At 45.6% G+C, this 16,423-nt stretch overlaps 1 long non-coding RNA gene across 1 annotated transcript; it reads right to left on the bottom strand.

Annotated features, from left to right (window-relative positions):
- Window positions 1-241: 241 nt before the first annotated feature.
- On the bottom strand, window positions 242-6,087 carry LOC130881051 (uncharacterized). The gene is made up of 3 exons (XR_009057696.1): window positions 6,031-6,087; window positions 4,602-4,688; window positions 242-299 (listed from the first exon to the last, which is right to left on the bottom strand). It is a non-coding gene; the product is annotated as an uncharacterized LOC130881051 (long non-coding RNA).
- Window positions 6,088-16,423: the final 10,336 nt, after the last annotated feature.

Raw genomic sequence — 16,423 nt, 5'->3', positions numbered from 1 at the left:
CACAGGGGACAGGTGGGGAGATGCTGTTTTCTGTCACTCTCCAAGTGCCAAGATCCATGAGCTAAGAGAAGCCTCCCCTCAGGCCTGGCCTTGGCAGGGCCACACGTCCTTCTGACTGCAAGGGACATGTTATCTGCCAGGATCCAGGAGATTGCAAGGTACCTCTCTTTCTTTCCTAAAACACAACAAAGCTTCGCACACAAGCCAGTAAACCCAGCTCTGCCGGCGGCACAGGTGCTTACCTGCCCAAAGTGATGAGCCAAAATGATGTCCACGATGTTGGTCGTCAAGCCTGAGAGCTGGAAGAGAAAAGTGTGTTAGGAGGATGAGCACACGGGAGCAGTCACAGGCTGTCCACTAAAGGAGGGCACTTCACACACAGTGTCTTCTAAATCAAACAAACACAGACCAGTATCATGTCAAAGAAATGGGGAGGGAATACAAGAAAAAACTAAGTATTCTTTCCATGGTATGAGCACAGCTTGCTTTAAAATAGGGCTGGAAGGAATAGTGGCCATTCCTTCAAAAACAGGGAGACTTGAGACCCGTGGCAGTCTGCTGCTTCATCCCTGCCCCTCTTTCTGCATCTACACTGGGTTGATGGCAGCAGAGTTCGGCTTACAACCCGGCCCAAGACATGCAAGAGACAAAGGAAAAATTCCTTCCAGTTTTAGCCATCTTTATTTCAGGCAGTGGGAGGAATAGCTATATTTACAGCTCACATTTTGAACATTTTTCTCCCAATTCTTCCCATTTCAAAATGATGCATCTCACATCTAATAAACGCAGCAATCTGTAAATCTGGAGACAGTCTATTTTCAGAAACATCTCCAGCTCAAATGATCTTGCCAATTCCCCTTTAAGCTTTCTTCCTGGGCTTCAGATGGAATTCCTACTGAGGACTTGGATTGTAGGTGACATACTGAGTTGGAGGTGGGGATGCAGAAGAGGAGGTGAGGGAAAGACAGGGACATAGGTGAAGGTTAAGGAAACAAGATGGCCTGACGTCACCCCGTGGGCTGTCAGTGAGCCACAGGCTACAGAGGAAAGAGGAGGAGGATTAATTACCCAGCTCACTTCATGGTTGCACTATTCAGAATGCTCAGACTCAAAGTGTTCTATGAATGTCACTAGCCTGTTACACACCTAAGTGTGAGGGTCGTATACTAGACAGGTGAGCGCATTTTACAGCATCAGACTGAGAGAGAATTCCAACGCAGCTGGCAGCAGCATTGTTAGTACACCCCATCCAAAGCTAGGGAAGGCAACAGTCCCCAATGTAAATAAAAGTGGGGAGCACAGACTGCAGAATCTGGTCTGTTGATAGGTAGGATGTTTATAAATAATTATAAAAGTATACATGCTCATTACATAAAATTAGGAAAAGAAAAAACATGAAAATGTCACTTGTAATTAATTACCAGAGAAAGACGTAACCACTGCTCCCAAACTACTTCCCTCTTTTCTTACGTATTTAGTATGTATTCAGCATATTAGTTATATAAATAATAATCTATTATTATTTAGCATATGTATTAACAAAATCAAGATCATATTGTGGGCCTATTTTGATGTAATGTAAGAGTTTTCTCATCTCCTTTAATTGCCAAATTACACTGATTTTTAAATTGGAGTCTGGTGTAATTATGCGGCCCAGGCCAGCCTGCTACTCTCAGTTTTTCTTCCTTACAAGGTCTGAGTTTACGTGACTGTCACCATCCTTTCCTCAAGTGACACACTTTTATCATTATATTTTGCCATTGCATAAAAAATTTACTTTATTATTGTTACTTTAGATTATTTTGCCATTCATTTGACTGACAACCAATGCTTCAATGTTTATATTGAGTCCTGGACCGTTTAGCTTAGGTAAAAGTCATTTCTCTATAGTATTAACACATGTAACTTCTCTGAGCTGTCCTGAGAACAGGAACTATATATATATATATATATATAATGTTCATATATATATATTAAAGAACATTAAAGAACAGTGTCTGGTACTCAATAAACATTACACAGGCATCAAATTCTCTACTAAAAAATTCTTGGGACTGATGCAGTGGATCAGACAGTAAATGCATGTGCTGCCAAGCCTGAGGATTCCAGGCCCAGCATGGTGGATAAAGGTAATCAAATCCAGAGGGCAGTTTTCTGATAACTACAGGTCTGATACGGCACACACACACACACACACACACACACACACACAAACACACACACACACAGACCAAATGGGGTATCCTGTCTCTACAAGTCCTCAGATTGAATGCCTTGAGCTCCTGTCTCTTTCCCCCTTATGTACCTCTCTGCCCAGCCATATCCCTGTTTCCACCTCTCTAGTATTAAAGATTAATTTCTGGGATTAAAGGCATGAGCCACCACTGTCTAGCCCTGTTTCTCTTTGAGACTGGATCAATCTAGTATACCCCAGCCAGGATAGCCATAAACTCGCAGAGATCCACCTGCATCTGCCTCCCAAGTGCTGGGATTGAAGGTGTGCACTACCACTGCCTGGCATTAGGTGCAAATTGTCTGTCTGTCTGTCTGTCTGTCTGTGTATCTACTATCGACAGGGTCTCTCTGTTTAGCCCTGGCTGCCCTGATGAGGTTGACTTACTTCAAGGTTAATTCTGTTTGCCAGTCTGACTGTACTAAGGAATACCTAGGAAGCCAGGCCTGGCGCTGACGCCTGTGATCCTAGCACTCCAGAGGTAGGAGGATTGCTGCAATTTCAAGGCCACACTGTTTTGCCTGACAGTTCCAGGTGATCCAGGGCCATGTACTGAGGCCCCGTTTCAAAACAAAACAACAAACACAAATGCTTAGGGTAAGAGTAATGAGAGATGGTCAAGCAAGGGCACTTCCTGCCAAGCCTGAGAACCTGAGTTTCAATCCCTGGACCCCACATGGTAGAAGGAGAGACCCAATTTGTGCAAGTTATTTTGTGACCTCAAAAGGTGCATCAAGGCATGCATGCACCCCTACTTGTATACACACATAACACACAACAACAACAAAAAAATCATTTGCCTAGTATTTGTGCCAGGATCTGGCTAGGTGGATCAAAGTGTTAGCTGCTTAAACCTGATGACCTGAGTTAATCCCTTGCACCCAGGGAACCCCTGGAAAAGCCAGATGGCCTGCAGTAAGCAGCACAGCAGCACAAATGAGAGACAGGCAAGGAGGAAGGTAAACCTGATGCCCTAAAGTTGTCTTCTGACCTCCATACACACATGCCTGTTGTTTTAGAGTTGGGGCATGGTAGTGTAGACCTGTAATGCCAGAATTTGGGAGCTCAAAGCAGGAGAATCAGAGGCTCAAGGGCATCCTCAGCTACTATAGGGAGTTCAAAGCCAGCCTAAGATATATGATGCCCTAGCTCAAAACCAAGCAACACATAGTGGGTAAGAAGATGCCTGCCTACAATCCCGGCACTTGGGAGGCTGAGGCAGGAGTGCCACCAGTCTGATGATAGCCTGGGCTACAGAGCAAGATGTTGTCTAAAACTATCAAAAGCAAACAAAGATCCCATTCAATAAAAATAAATACATAAAACTACAAGCAGTAAACAGAGAAATGCTTAGATAATCACCAACGCACATTTTTCAGTACGTATCTGATGGGCTTTCCCAAACAACTGGATCCTGGGGTTCTGACCTGGTGAACGGATTAGTTTCTTGGACTTGTAATTCCCTGGTATTATTAGAAGGCAATACAATGTAGAGAGAGAAACTAGGCCACAGGGGAGGGGAGGGTGGTGGGTGTGGGTGTGGGGTGGGGAGTGTACCTGCAGACTGTGTATTGGCTGCTTTCTGTCTGTACTGCCTCTTCTTGCATGCCCGTATGTCAACTGCCACGTTCTGCCACCCCCTGTAGGCCACAACAGATTCAAATGTCTGATACTATGGGTCAAAAAAGATTTCGCTTCTGTTGTTCTCTTGGGTAATTAGGTTCCAAGTCTAAAACTACCAAAACTAATCCAAGAAATACATGTATCTAGCAAAGGACTTATATGCAGAACATTTTTTAAGAAGAGATACATGGTGATGGGTAAAAGACATTTCTAACAGAACTCACGAAAGGCTGGGGCAGGAAAGATGGCTAAGTAGTTAAGAGGACTGGCTGCTCTTCCAGAGGACCCATGTTCAGTTCCCAGCACCCACACATCAGCTCACCCCCTTTTGGCCTCTGGGAACTGCACACACATGGTGCACAGATATACAGACAGGGAAAACACCCACACACATAAAACAAAAACAAATAAAACTTTACAAAAAGTTAAAAAGCCAAGCTATTTTTATGAAGGAACAGGAGAAGTCCAGTTTAGTGACCTGGGACTGACACCCAAGCTGCTTAGACTGAAGGGTCACAAGATCATGGCTAGCCTGAGCAATTTAGTGAGATCCTGTCTCAAGGTAAAAAGTAAGTGAGAGCCGGGGGTGTAAGAGCAGCGATAAAATGGTACCCTACCTGGTGTGCATGAGACCATGTGCTTAATCTCTAGTACCCACCAACATGTGGGAGAGGAAGAAGAAGGGGGAGTGAGGACAAGGAGAAGCAAAAAATGAACAGATGGACACTGTCATTGAAGGACTTACTTTGGAAGCTGCCCAGTCAATCCAGCCTTTAGCACACGGGTCAATGTTAATGAGCACAAGGACTTCTACCAGCTCTGGATGATTGAGCTGAGAGAGAGACAGAGACAACTGTGTGAGACGCCCACTCCCCACTCCTTTAAAGCAGCGGCCATGCTTAGCAGGTCTGTGCTAGGCCTCGCTCCTGGTGTCTGGAAGGAGGACTGCAGAGATGCTCTGGAGCCCTTACAGACAAGTCCTCTTGACATCTGACCCAGCACCTGAAAACCAGGCTCTCAGGATGCTATTAGGCCATCTTCCCTTCACGGGTGCTGAGGGAAGGCAAGATTTTGTGGCTACAGCAGAGGAGAGAGCATGCGCAGTTGTTTGACTCACAGGGGACTTCCTTATGGACGAGTGTGCTAAAGTACTTGGCATAGGGGCTTCTGTGGGCCACTGTGGGACAACATGGGCTCCTGAATTTTTTTCTTGAAGCTGCCTGAATAGGCAATGCCACCCTAAACTCCCTCCCTTGTGGCCCAGGAGGGATCACAACAGGAGTCCTCCCCTATGGCCCAGGAGGAATCACAACAGGAATCCTCCCCTATGGCCCAGGAGAGATCACAACAGGAATCCTCCCCTATGGCCCAGGAGGGACCACAACAGGAGTCCTCCCCTATGGCCCAGGAGAGACCACAATAGGAGTCCTCCCCTATGAGCCAGGAGAGACCACAACAGGAGTCCTCCCCTATGGCCCAGGAGAGACCACAACAGGAGTCCTCCCCTATGAGCCAGGAGAGACCACAACAGGAGTCCTCCCCTATGGCCCAGGAGAGACCACAACAGGAGTCCTCCCCTATGGCCCAGGAGGGATCACAACAGGAGTCCTCCCCTATAACCCAGGAGGGATCACAACAGGATTCCTTCCACAGGGTTGGAAGGAGATTGCAGTCCCGCTGTTTTGTCACATGATGGTGTCAGTTCAAGTCTTCTCAAGTTCACTTTTCATGGCTTTAACAATCCCCCCAGGGCTGGAGAGATGGCTCAGAGGTTAAGAGCATTGCCTGCTCTTCCAGAGGTCCTGAGTTCAATTCCCAGCAACCACATGGTGGCTCCAAACCATCTGTAAAGAGATCTGGCGCCCTCCTCTGGCGTGTGGGTATAAATGGAGGCAGAAAGTTGTATACATAATAAATAAATAAATCTTTAAAAAAAAAAAAAAAAAAAAACAATCCCCCCAGAAGCCGCATCTGGGTCTCTTTACCCAGTTCTGGCCTCATATATGGATTTTCAGGTCCTCTACACACAAGGCAAGCCTTTACACACACACACACACACACACACACACACACAGGCTGGAGCAGCTGGAACTTACAAAACCAACACAAGCAGGCACCCAGCTGGGACCCACACACTACCTCAGGGAGTTGAGACTAATCCTTCCTGCACTTACTGCGAACCGGCTGAGGATGTAGGCTCCTGCTCCAACTCCAACACCGATGATGCCCTTCACACTGAACAAGGCAGAGTTGACAGTGTCTTACTCTGTGGCGGCATTGTATAAGGGAACTGTTGTAGTCGGGCTCCAGTGCCTCCTTATTTGACAAAACCAGTGCCCCCTCCCCTTCTCTTTTCCTTTTCCCTTCACGACCCCACCCACTGAGGATCAACCTTAGGACTTCAAGGCTTTCCGTACCAACAGGCATATGACCTACTTTAAAATTTGCCTTTATGGTTAAATCTGCAGTTCATCTTCATTGTCCCACTGCCTCAGCCTCTACTAGCAAATCCTGTCAACTGTGCCTATGAATGTTGCCCTCCGTAACCACCACTGTGGTCATCCCCGGGTTTCTCTGTGTTGAGGGTGCTAAGGAGCAATCTCTTGCTAGGCTCTGTCACTGAGCTCCATCCCCAGCCCCACTTTGTTTAAGGCAGCTTATCGTGATTTTTTATCCAGCAGCCAATCTCCTAACTAAGGTCAATAAACAGTGACTCTTCTGTTTTGCTCGTTAAATTGCAGTTGCAGGGACACACACACACACACACACACACACACACACACACACACACACACGAGGAAGAATGGAAACCAAGAACCAAGTGGTGGGGGTGGGGAGCTCAGTGGGGAGGATGGGGAGCTCAATGGGGGGTATGGGGAGCTCAGTGGGGGGTAGGGAGGTCAGTGGGGGTATGTGGGAACTCAATGGGGGGGATGGGGAGTTCAGTGGGGGGATGGGGAGTTCAGTGGGGGGATGGGGAGTTCAGTGGGGGTATGGGGAGTTCAGTGGATAGATCAACAGCAGACCATCTTCAAGTGGTGGGGTGGGGAGTGCAGAGGCAGAGCACCTACAGAGTGGTGGGGATGAGCACCTCAGTGGCAGAGCATCTGTCGATCTGGAGTGGAAGTCTAGGTGTGACTTGCAGCAATGAGGAGAGCCACATGAAGACTATAGTTCAGACTCACCTTAAGTGCGTAAGAATTTGAGGCAGCCTTGTGGCCAGCTCATCCGTGGTGGGGTACTGATACCTGAAAACGGGAAGGACACCTTTGGAATTAGAAAGCAACCACAGTTCCCAGTCTCTAGGAAACCTTAACCAGTCCAGAAGTCTTGGAGAAACACGAGATTTTTTTTTTCTTTTCCTTTTAACCAAGGACTCAAAGGGTGTGGTATTGTGCCTGGAAACAACTGTGGCCTGATCCATGATCCTCCACAATGGCCATATGAGGAAGTAAGAGGAGCCACACCCCTTATAGCAGAGGAAGCTATAGGAAGAGAACTGGCGAGACGGCCTACTATGTGCTATTTCCAAACTCTTAACATTCGTTTCCAGGCTCAGGAATGTCCAGCAGCAAGAGACAACTCAGGAAGTAGCTTGCAGTCCAATCATATTTAGGAAGTTAACTGTAACAGGAAATATCACTTTCTTGGGCCTATGTACCATTATAGAACTTGGGTTCCCAAGAATATCTTCATTTATTTTATTTAGGCTGGTGGTTCTCAACCTTCCGAATGCTGCAACACATTAATACAGTTCCCCATGTTTGGTGACCTCCAACCATAAAATAATTTATTTTTGGTTTGGTTTTCAGAGACTGGGTTTCTCTGTGTAACCGCCCTAGCTATCCTGGAACTAGCTCTTGTAGACCAGGCTAGCCACAAATTCACAGAGATCCGCCTGCCTTTACTTCCCAAGTACTGGGATTAAAGGAATGCGCCACCACCGCCCAGCCATAAAAGTATTTTTGTTGCTAATTCATAACTTCAATTTTGCTGTTGTTACATAATGCAAATCATAATGCAAATATCTGATATGCCTGGTACCAACTATGCGACCCCTTGAAAGGGTCATTTGACTCCAAAGGAGTCATGATCCACAGGTTGAGAGTCACTAACTTAAGTATAAGATAATATGTTTATTTTTATGAACTGCTTATTTATGATATGAACTGATTCTAAAATCACCAGGCAAGCCCAGGAGCTGCCCCAGAGGAGGAAGAGTAAGGAGAGAGTCACAGAGAAAACAGCATCAGTGAGACAGGATATTTAAAATGACACTGATTGTGTGTGAGGTGCGTGCGTGTGAGATGCGTGTGTATGCCTGTTAAATAATCGCCCGTGTTTGGTGACTTCTGCTCCCCAGTCAACAGGCGCTCAGTCTGCTTCTGCTGGAGGAATGGAGCGCTCTCACGCCACCTGTGCACAAATTAGGAAAAAATCTTGGTAGATATCACCTGGGCGAATAACAACTATCTGAGACACAACAGCTTGGAAAGAGTCAACGAAGATTCTGTAACAAGACTTCTTGGGTTCGAATCCCAGCTCAGCTACTTATTTGTACAGTGACACAGATCCTATAGGGTTGTAGGGATCGAGTGAGCTAACAAACATGAGCATTTAACAGTTTCTGGAAAGCCTGGGTTCTATGCAGGTGCAGACGCTCCCTTGGGAATCTGTGATGCTGACACACAGAGCAAGTTTAGCATGATGTTGAGTGCCAAGGTCAGTCAGATGGTACCCTTGCCTGTCAAGATGGCTTCAGAATAAATGGTTCCCCAGGTGTCCAAAATTCATCTCTAGGTGGGAATTCCAATGGGAAGGCACTCCCAGGGCAGGTTCAGAGGAGTCTGGCCTCTGCCTATGTGTCTGGCACTTGAGGAAGAGACACAGAAGTGACAAGTGTACAACAAAGGAGTCGGGACAGATGGGAGTCTGTGAGAAGTGGGAGCTCCAGACACATTCTGCCTTGTGACTACAGGTACATAGGTCCCGGCCATGCAGTGGCAATCCTGGGTATGTGAAAACACAGCAGCCCTCAACACACTTACACACAGGCTTCTGAGACCAGGGGCAGAAAGACAGGCAAGCAACACCTCTTGTAAGTGTGATACCATCACAGGGAGGGAAACACCAAGAGCCCTTACCATCCACCCATTTGTTCTTTGGCCTCAAGCCTCCCAGAAGTCTTCCCTGTGGCCTTACCCTGTTGGGAAGGAGGGGGCCCCCTCTTGTTGGCCCGGGGCATCCACATGACAGACAGCAAAGTGTTGGGTGATCTCCTGCATATCCTCGAAGTTGAAGAAGGTGTTGAAACAGGATTTATCTATGAGACGAGAACACCCGTGAATCACAAGCTCTCCAGCTCTCCCCAGTTTTCCTCTGCTCAGTAATGCTGAGCCCTGCTCTTTCCCTCCCTTCTCAGCAGCAGTCCACATAAGTGAGGAGTCTGCACACAGCCTCACTCAGGCTGCTGAAGGAAGACTCCACAGGAGGCACCTCTGTGCCTGGAGAGCAACTGGTTCTCAACTCTATACAGTGAGTTCAGAGTAGGAACACCTTGTGGATGTTTGCTGGGTTTCCTGGTGGTGCACAAAATAATCTCCTATCCACAATGCTGTCTTTTATGCACCTGACAAGGAGACACTGACCTACCTTCCCCTGAACCTGGCTAGAAGACATTCTCAGCTGCTGTTCACCACTGAGGGCTTTGTCAGAACTGCTATGTGCATGGAAGAGATGCTGTTTTATTTCTTTCTTCTCATGCTAACTCTCAGCCCTGGGCCGTCAACACAGGTCACCTCTAGAAGCCGGAGCAACAGGAAAGACACATGTTTGCAGAGTCCGGCCCCATGACTAGAGCCTAATTCTCTACTATTAGCTCAGTAGCTACTTCTGAAATACTTAATAGTGGATTTGGCATGGATTTCAGCCTTGGAAATATTTGTAGATATGTAATGAGACATCTTAGGGACTGGCCTAAAGATTAGCACGAAATAAAATAGACTTAGTTTTACATATCCCTAATACGCGTCACCTGAAGTAATTTTAAACTAATTGCTGTTTTGTTATGTGGGGACTGACCCTGTACATGCACACACATTACGCATATGTAGTGCTGTTGGCTCTTCATTGGGTCTAGGTGTTCTCTGTCAATACTCAGTTTCAAATTTATAGCATTTTTGACTCTGAGTTATTGGATTTGGGATGTTCAACCTATGCCAAGTAGAAAAGTCTGTAGGAAGAATACTTTTACTACTGTATTCAAAACCCTTAAACTCTGGGATTTTCTAACCTGGGACATGAATTTAAAAAATCAGATTTCAGTGCTGGGCATGAAATTTCAGGAGAATCAGGCAGATTTGTTGAATTTGGTCTACATAGTGATCGGGTCTACATAGTGAGCTCTAGGACAGCCAGGGCTATGTAGAAAGACCCTATCTCAATCTCTCTCTCTCTCTCTCTCTCTCTCTCTCTCTCTCTCTCTCTCTCTCTCTCTCTCTCTCCATATATATATACCTGACCTCAGTTCTAATTTCTTATTCAGTTTATCAGATAATCTATTCTTCTGAAGACATGACACAAATGTAAAATGTAACTTCAGTTCCCCCAACTTATTCGACTCTGTTCGTACTCTCAGAATGTTAACCTGCCATTAACAAAAAAAGGTGTGTGTGTGTGTGATAAGACAGGGGAGGGATGTGTCTTTCTTACTAGAATGCTAGTATTGCATTCTTTAATATAAAGATTATACACGCTAAAACGGGAACCTGATGGGGGCTGAAGAGATGGTCAGTGGTTAGGAGCACTTATTGCTCTTACAGAGAACCTAGGTTCAATTCCAGCACTCATATGATGGTAACTCCAGTTCTGGAGGATCCAACATCCTGTTCTGGTCTCCACAGGTACTGCATGCATGCAGTGCACATAGATACACACAGGCAAACACTCATGCACATGAAGTACAAATAAATATTTTTTATTTAAAAAAGGGAAAGTGCAAAACCAATACATACGGTTAAGCCCGATGTCATGGTATGTCAGGATAACCGGTCTATTTTCCTTCAGTGAGCCCTTTATGGTGACGTGGACTATACCATGGAGTGTTTCTATGTCATGTTCCTATAACAAGACAATGTAAGGTCTTAGAAAGGCTTCATGAACCATTAGCCCACCAGAAAGATGCTGTTATACATAGTCTTTCTACTTTCTAATCCTTCTATCTAGGTAGACAAGGAAGAAAGAGATACACAGAAAAAGACTCACTTTTAATCTGAAAGGTTCACTTATGAGTCCAGGAAATATCTGTTGAGAATAAATTTGCAATTTGGCTGTGGGAAAGAGATCAGCAAGTTGGATTAGGAGCCAGGAAAGACCTGGGAGTACAGAGTTAAGGAAATAGAAACATAAAATTCAAATTCTTTCTGGAAAAACAAAAACAAAACAAAACAAAACAAACAAACAAACAAACAAAAAAAAAACCCAGAGGCTTGAAAGCCTAAAGACACATGTCTGGCTGCAGATTACTTCAGTACTGTGAGAATACATTATTAGAGTCCGCCTGCTGCTGGCTCAGTGCCCTCCTTCTCTCACAGATGCTGGCAGGCACCTTAACGGGACACTGTGAGTCCTTAGCTAACAGACGTAGGCACCTTAACGGGACACTGTGAGTCCTTAGCTAACAGACGTAGGTACCTTAACGGGACCCTGTGAGTCCTTAGCTAACAGACGTAGACACCTTAACGGGACACTGTGAGTCCTTAGCTAACAGACGTAGGTACCATAAGGGGACACTGTGAGTCCTTAGCTAACAGACGTAGGTACCTTAACGGGACACTGTGAGTCCTTAGCTAACAGACGTAGGTACCATAAGGGGACACTGTGAGTCCTTAGCTAACAGACATCCCAGTGTCAGGGTATCACACCTGGGAAGGGAGTAAATATCAAAGGAGGCATAGGTACCCCACTCCCTTCCATGCTTCCTGCCTGGCAATCAGAGAGCCTACCTGAAGGCTCTTGCTGTGTCCCCTCCCCTCAAAAGAGTGTAGACCCCTCTTCTGCCACATGGACTCTGATTTCTCTCTCCAGAGATCCCCGCTTCCACCATACTACTGCCTAATGGTCTGTCCATGGCATCAATAACTCTTCTGATAAACTCCCTATTTATCAGTAATATGTCTCGGTGACCTTTTTATATTTTAGATGGGGTCTCACTAGGTACCCCTGGTACCCACTATGTAGACCATGCTAGCTTGATATGCACAGAGATCCACCTGCCTCTGCCTTCTGAGCGATTTCTGGAATTAAAGGCATGAATCACCATAACTGGCCTAAGGAGTTACTTATTTTGTGTGTGTGTGTATGTGGATTCCTGCATGTTGTATGTGTTCTATATGTATGCCTGGTGTCCCAGGGGCCAAAAGAAGGCACTGGAATCCTGGGAAGTGAAGTTACAGGAAGTTGTGAGCTGTCATGTGGGTGCTGGGAGCCAAACCCTGGTCCCTGCAAGTGCAGCAAGTGTTCTTAACCATTGAGTCATCTCTCCAACCTTCAGTATTCTCTTGAGTCCTACACCCCATCCAAAACATATCAAGTAGACTCCAAAAAGATGAATGTTGATATCCCAAACATGTGGAAGCCAAGCAAGTCAGTGTAGCCATACTCATGTGTGACAAAGAACAAGAAAAAAATTATACTACAGAACTATAAAAACAGAATGGCGCTGGCACAAAAACAGATATATAGACCAATGCAAGAAAACAGAAGACCCAGAAATAAGCATAGGTAACTACAGCCACATGACTCTGACAAAGTTGCACAGTCACTGGAGGAAAGAGTGTCTCTCAACAAACAGCGCCGGGGAAACTGGGTAGCCACGTGAGGAAAATGAAGGCAGACTCCTCTCGCTCATTCTCTGCAATGAGCAGTCCAAAACAGATCAAGGCCTTACTGTAAGACTGCAAACTGAAATGTTTGCTAGGGCATAAGCAAGGACTTTCTAAAGGGACTCGAACAGCCCAGGAAATAATAACTTGTTGTGGGATTCCCCTCTGTATGCTGTGAATACCATTGCTTAATAAAGAAACTGTCTTAGCCTGATAGGGTAGAGTAGAGCTAGGCGGGGAAAACTAAACTGAATGATGGGAGAAAGGCAGAGTCAGGGAGAAGCCATGTAGCCCCACCAGAGACAGATGCTGGAACCTTGCTGGTAAGCAACTGCCACATGGTGATACACAGATTAATAGAAATGGGTTAAATTAATATGTAAGAGTTAGCCAATCAGCCGGGCGGTGGTGGCGCACGCCTTTAATCCCAGCACTCGGGAGGCAGAGGCAGGCGGATCTCTGTGAGTTCCAGACCAGCCTGGTCTACAAGAGCTAGTTCCAGGACAGGCTCCAAAACCACAGAGAAACCCTGTCTCGAAAAACGAAAAAAAATTTAATTAATACAGTTTCATTATGATTATTTCAGGAGTCTGGGCAGCTGGGAAATGAACAAGCAGCTCTCCTACAACAATAACTGATAAGATTAGATCAAATGAAAAGCTCTGAACAGCAAAGAAAGCAATCAGCAGAACCAAGAGACAGTGCACAGTGTTTGAGAAAAACTTTAATCACTATATACTTGGTAGTAAATACATAAAAAATGCAAAAACTTAAACTTGGGGGTCATTAAGATGGTAGAGGCACTTGCTACCAATCCTGATGCCTTGAGTTCCATTCCCAGAAGCCAGAGTAGAAGGAGAGAACTGATTCCCCAAATGGTCTAATATCTCCACTGCACCATGGTATATAGGTTATCCCTCACAAACAGATAAATGTAAAAATAATAACTTCTTAAAACATCAAAGTTAGTGTTTTGTATAAAAATTATAAAATCAGTAATGGAGCATGTGACTTGGACAAAAGAAGTGTGGTTGGTTAGGTGGCTGAGTGCCTGCTGCTCAAGCTGGAAATGCAAGTCTGATCCCAAGTAGAGGAGGAGAGATTCCCCAAAACTGTCTCAGACCCCCACATGTGCCCTGAGGCATGTGCACAACCTTCCCCTCCATGTCATACACACCATAAGAATACATAAAAATAAGAAACACATTCTTAGCTATCAGGGAAATGTAAATAAAAGCTACATTGAGATTTCAACTCCCCTCAGTCACAGGGCTGTTATCAAAATGAAGGGAATGTGGCATACATACACAATGGAGTTTTATTCAGTCACAAGGAGAAGTATGTCATTTGGGGTGTTGCCCTATTTTGGCCTATTGCATTGTGTTGTCAACATCTTAGGGTTCACCTTCCTTTTGAAGAGCATGACTATAAACTGTTGGGAGAAACAGCATGAGGAGAGGGAAGTCACTCACCTCCACAGGGAACTATACACATATCCGTTGTAAACTAGTCTATGGACAGCTTGGATGAGACTCCATGTGGGAAGAGGTGCAGAGACCCGGGCTGTGGAGCTGATTCAATGGTCAGAGCACTTCAGGGTGTGAGCTGCCGCTGCCTTTCTGCAGTAGTCAACCACATGTGTCTCACTGGCTCTTTCTTTAGCGACTTCCACTCTAGCATTCTAGAATGTGACCCACAATGGCTGCCTGTGCTCAAATGACAGAGTTCAAGATGGCTTCTCACAGGCTCTGGAGTCTGTCTCTGAGGCTGTATACTTTATGAGCACGCTACACTCCAGGTTTATGAAACAACCCCAGCTCATAAAGGCCGCTGACATCTCTATCCTGATTGCCTTGCCCCATCAACCAATGATTCATCTTAATCAGAGAGCCTCTTAATTTGAGCTAAACTGGGCAGTGGTGGCACACGCTTTTAATCTCAGCACTCGGGAGGCAGAAGCAGGTGGATCTCTGTGAGTTTGAAGTGAGCCTGGTCTACAAGAGTTTTCTAGGACAGTCTCCAAAGCTACAGAGAAATTTTGTCTCAAAAACAAAGCAAAACAAAACAAAACAAAACATCCAATTTGAGCTAGAGCCAGGCACGGTGGTGCATGTCTTTATTCCCAGCACTCAGGAGGCAGAGGCAGGTGGATCTCTGTGAGTTCAAGGCCAACCTGGTCTACAGAGCAAGTTCCAGGGCAACCAGGGCTATTACACAGAGAAATCTTGCCTGGAAAAAACAAAGCAATTTGAGCTAGGATGGTACTAGTTTGGATAATCACCAACTCTGGCCTCTTTCTCATGTCCTCTCCCTTTAGCTGGACGAACTGTCACAGTAACACTGATACTGTTTTGCATATATTTAAATTATGACCACTTCTTCCTGTCACTATTTCTCCTCCTAGAATTCTAGCAACATTTTTGCTAATATGAAACTTTATTGTTTCTAATTATCAGGCTCTCATCCCAACAGAAGTGTTACAGCTCTGTTCCAGTCAGGGGTGGTTTCCCCAGCAAAATTTTACAATCCTGGCTCCAGGAAAGGTTTCCCTAATGAAAATGTAACAACTCTGCTCCAGCTGGCTTGTCACAGTTCTGCTCTAGTCTGCTCTGGAGAAATGTTATAGCTCTGGTCTGCTAAGGGAGTTTCACTGCTCTGGCTGCTCAAGAAAGCTGTTACAAGAAACCTCATTTAAGCTGGTCAGTGTGGCACATGCCTTTAATCTCAGAACTCAGGCAGAAGAGCCGTGTGGCTCTCTGTGAGTTCAAGTCCAGCCTGGTCTACAGAGTGAGTTCCAGGATAATCAGGACTGTCCCAGAGAAACCCTGTCTCGAAAAACAAAAACAAAACAAACAAAAGAAACCTCACTTAAGAGATTTATTGGGAGTGAGGACTTCAGGAGAGTGGCTCCCTTTTCCACGGTGGAAAAAGGGCAGCCCCAAACTGACTAGGTACAGGACTTACATAGGGTTTTTTGAGACAGAGCTTTCTAAGGTGGAGATTTTCAGGGTGGGGATTGATAGAATCTCAATTTATTTACTTATTATGTATACAATAGTCTGTCTGCATGTATGCCTGCAGGCCAGAAGAGGGCACCAGACCTCATTACAGATGGTTGTGAGCCAACATGTGATTGCTGGGAATTGAACTCAGGACCTTTGGAAGAATAGGCAATGCTCTTAACCTCTGAGCCATCTCTCCAGCCCTAGAATCTTAATTCTTGAGCTTGGGACAAGTTTTTTTTTTTTTTTTTTTTTTTTTTTTGGTTTTTTGAGACAGGGTTTCTCTGTGGTTTTGGAGCCTGTCCTGGAACTAGCTCTTGTAGACCAGGCTGGTCTCGAACTCACAGAGATCCGCCTGCCTCTGCCTCCCAAGTGCTGGGATTAAAGGCGTGCGCCACCACCGCCCGGCTTGGGACAAGTTTTAAGATTGGTTGGATTTCTTGCTCAGGGGTTGGTTGGTTTTTGTGCTCTAGGTTTGGTTGGATTTCAGTTACTGAGTTAGTTAGGGGCAGGGTGTGTTTCCTTGGCTCCAGGGCCAAGGTGTTCTTTCACTGACCCTTTTTAACCTTAAGTGAGTCTTCCATTGTTATGTAGGAATAGGAAGTGTGTGTGTGTGTGTGTGTGTGTGTGGTGCCGAGTATGGAATCCAGGGTCTTATCCATGCTAGACAAGTATATCACCTG

This window comes from Chionomys nivalis, chromosome 9 (genome assembly GCF_950005125.1).
Source record: "Chionomys nivalis chromosome 9, mChiNiv1.1, whole genome shotgun sequence".
Classification (NCBI taxonomy): domain Eukaryota; kingdom Metazoa; phylum Chordata; class Mammalia; order Rodentia; family Cricetidae; genus Chionomys; species Chionomys nivalis.
The sequence above is the reverse complement of the archived record's forward strand: the minus strand, read 5'-3'. Positions and strand labels throughout refer to the sequence as shown.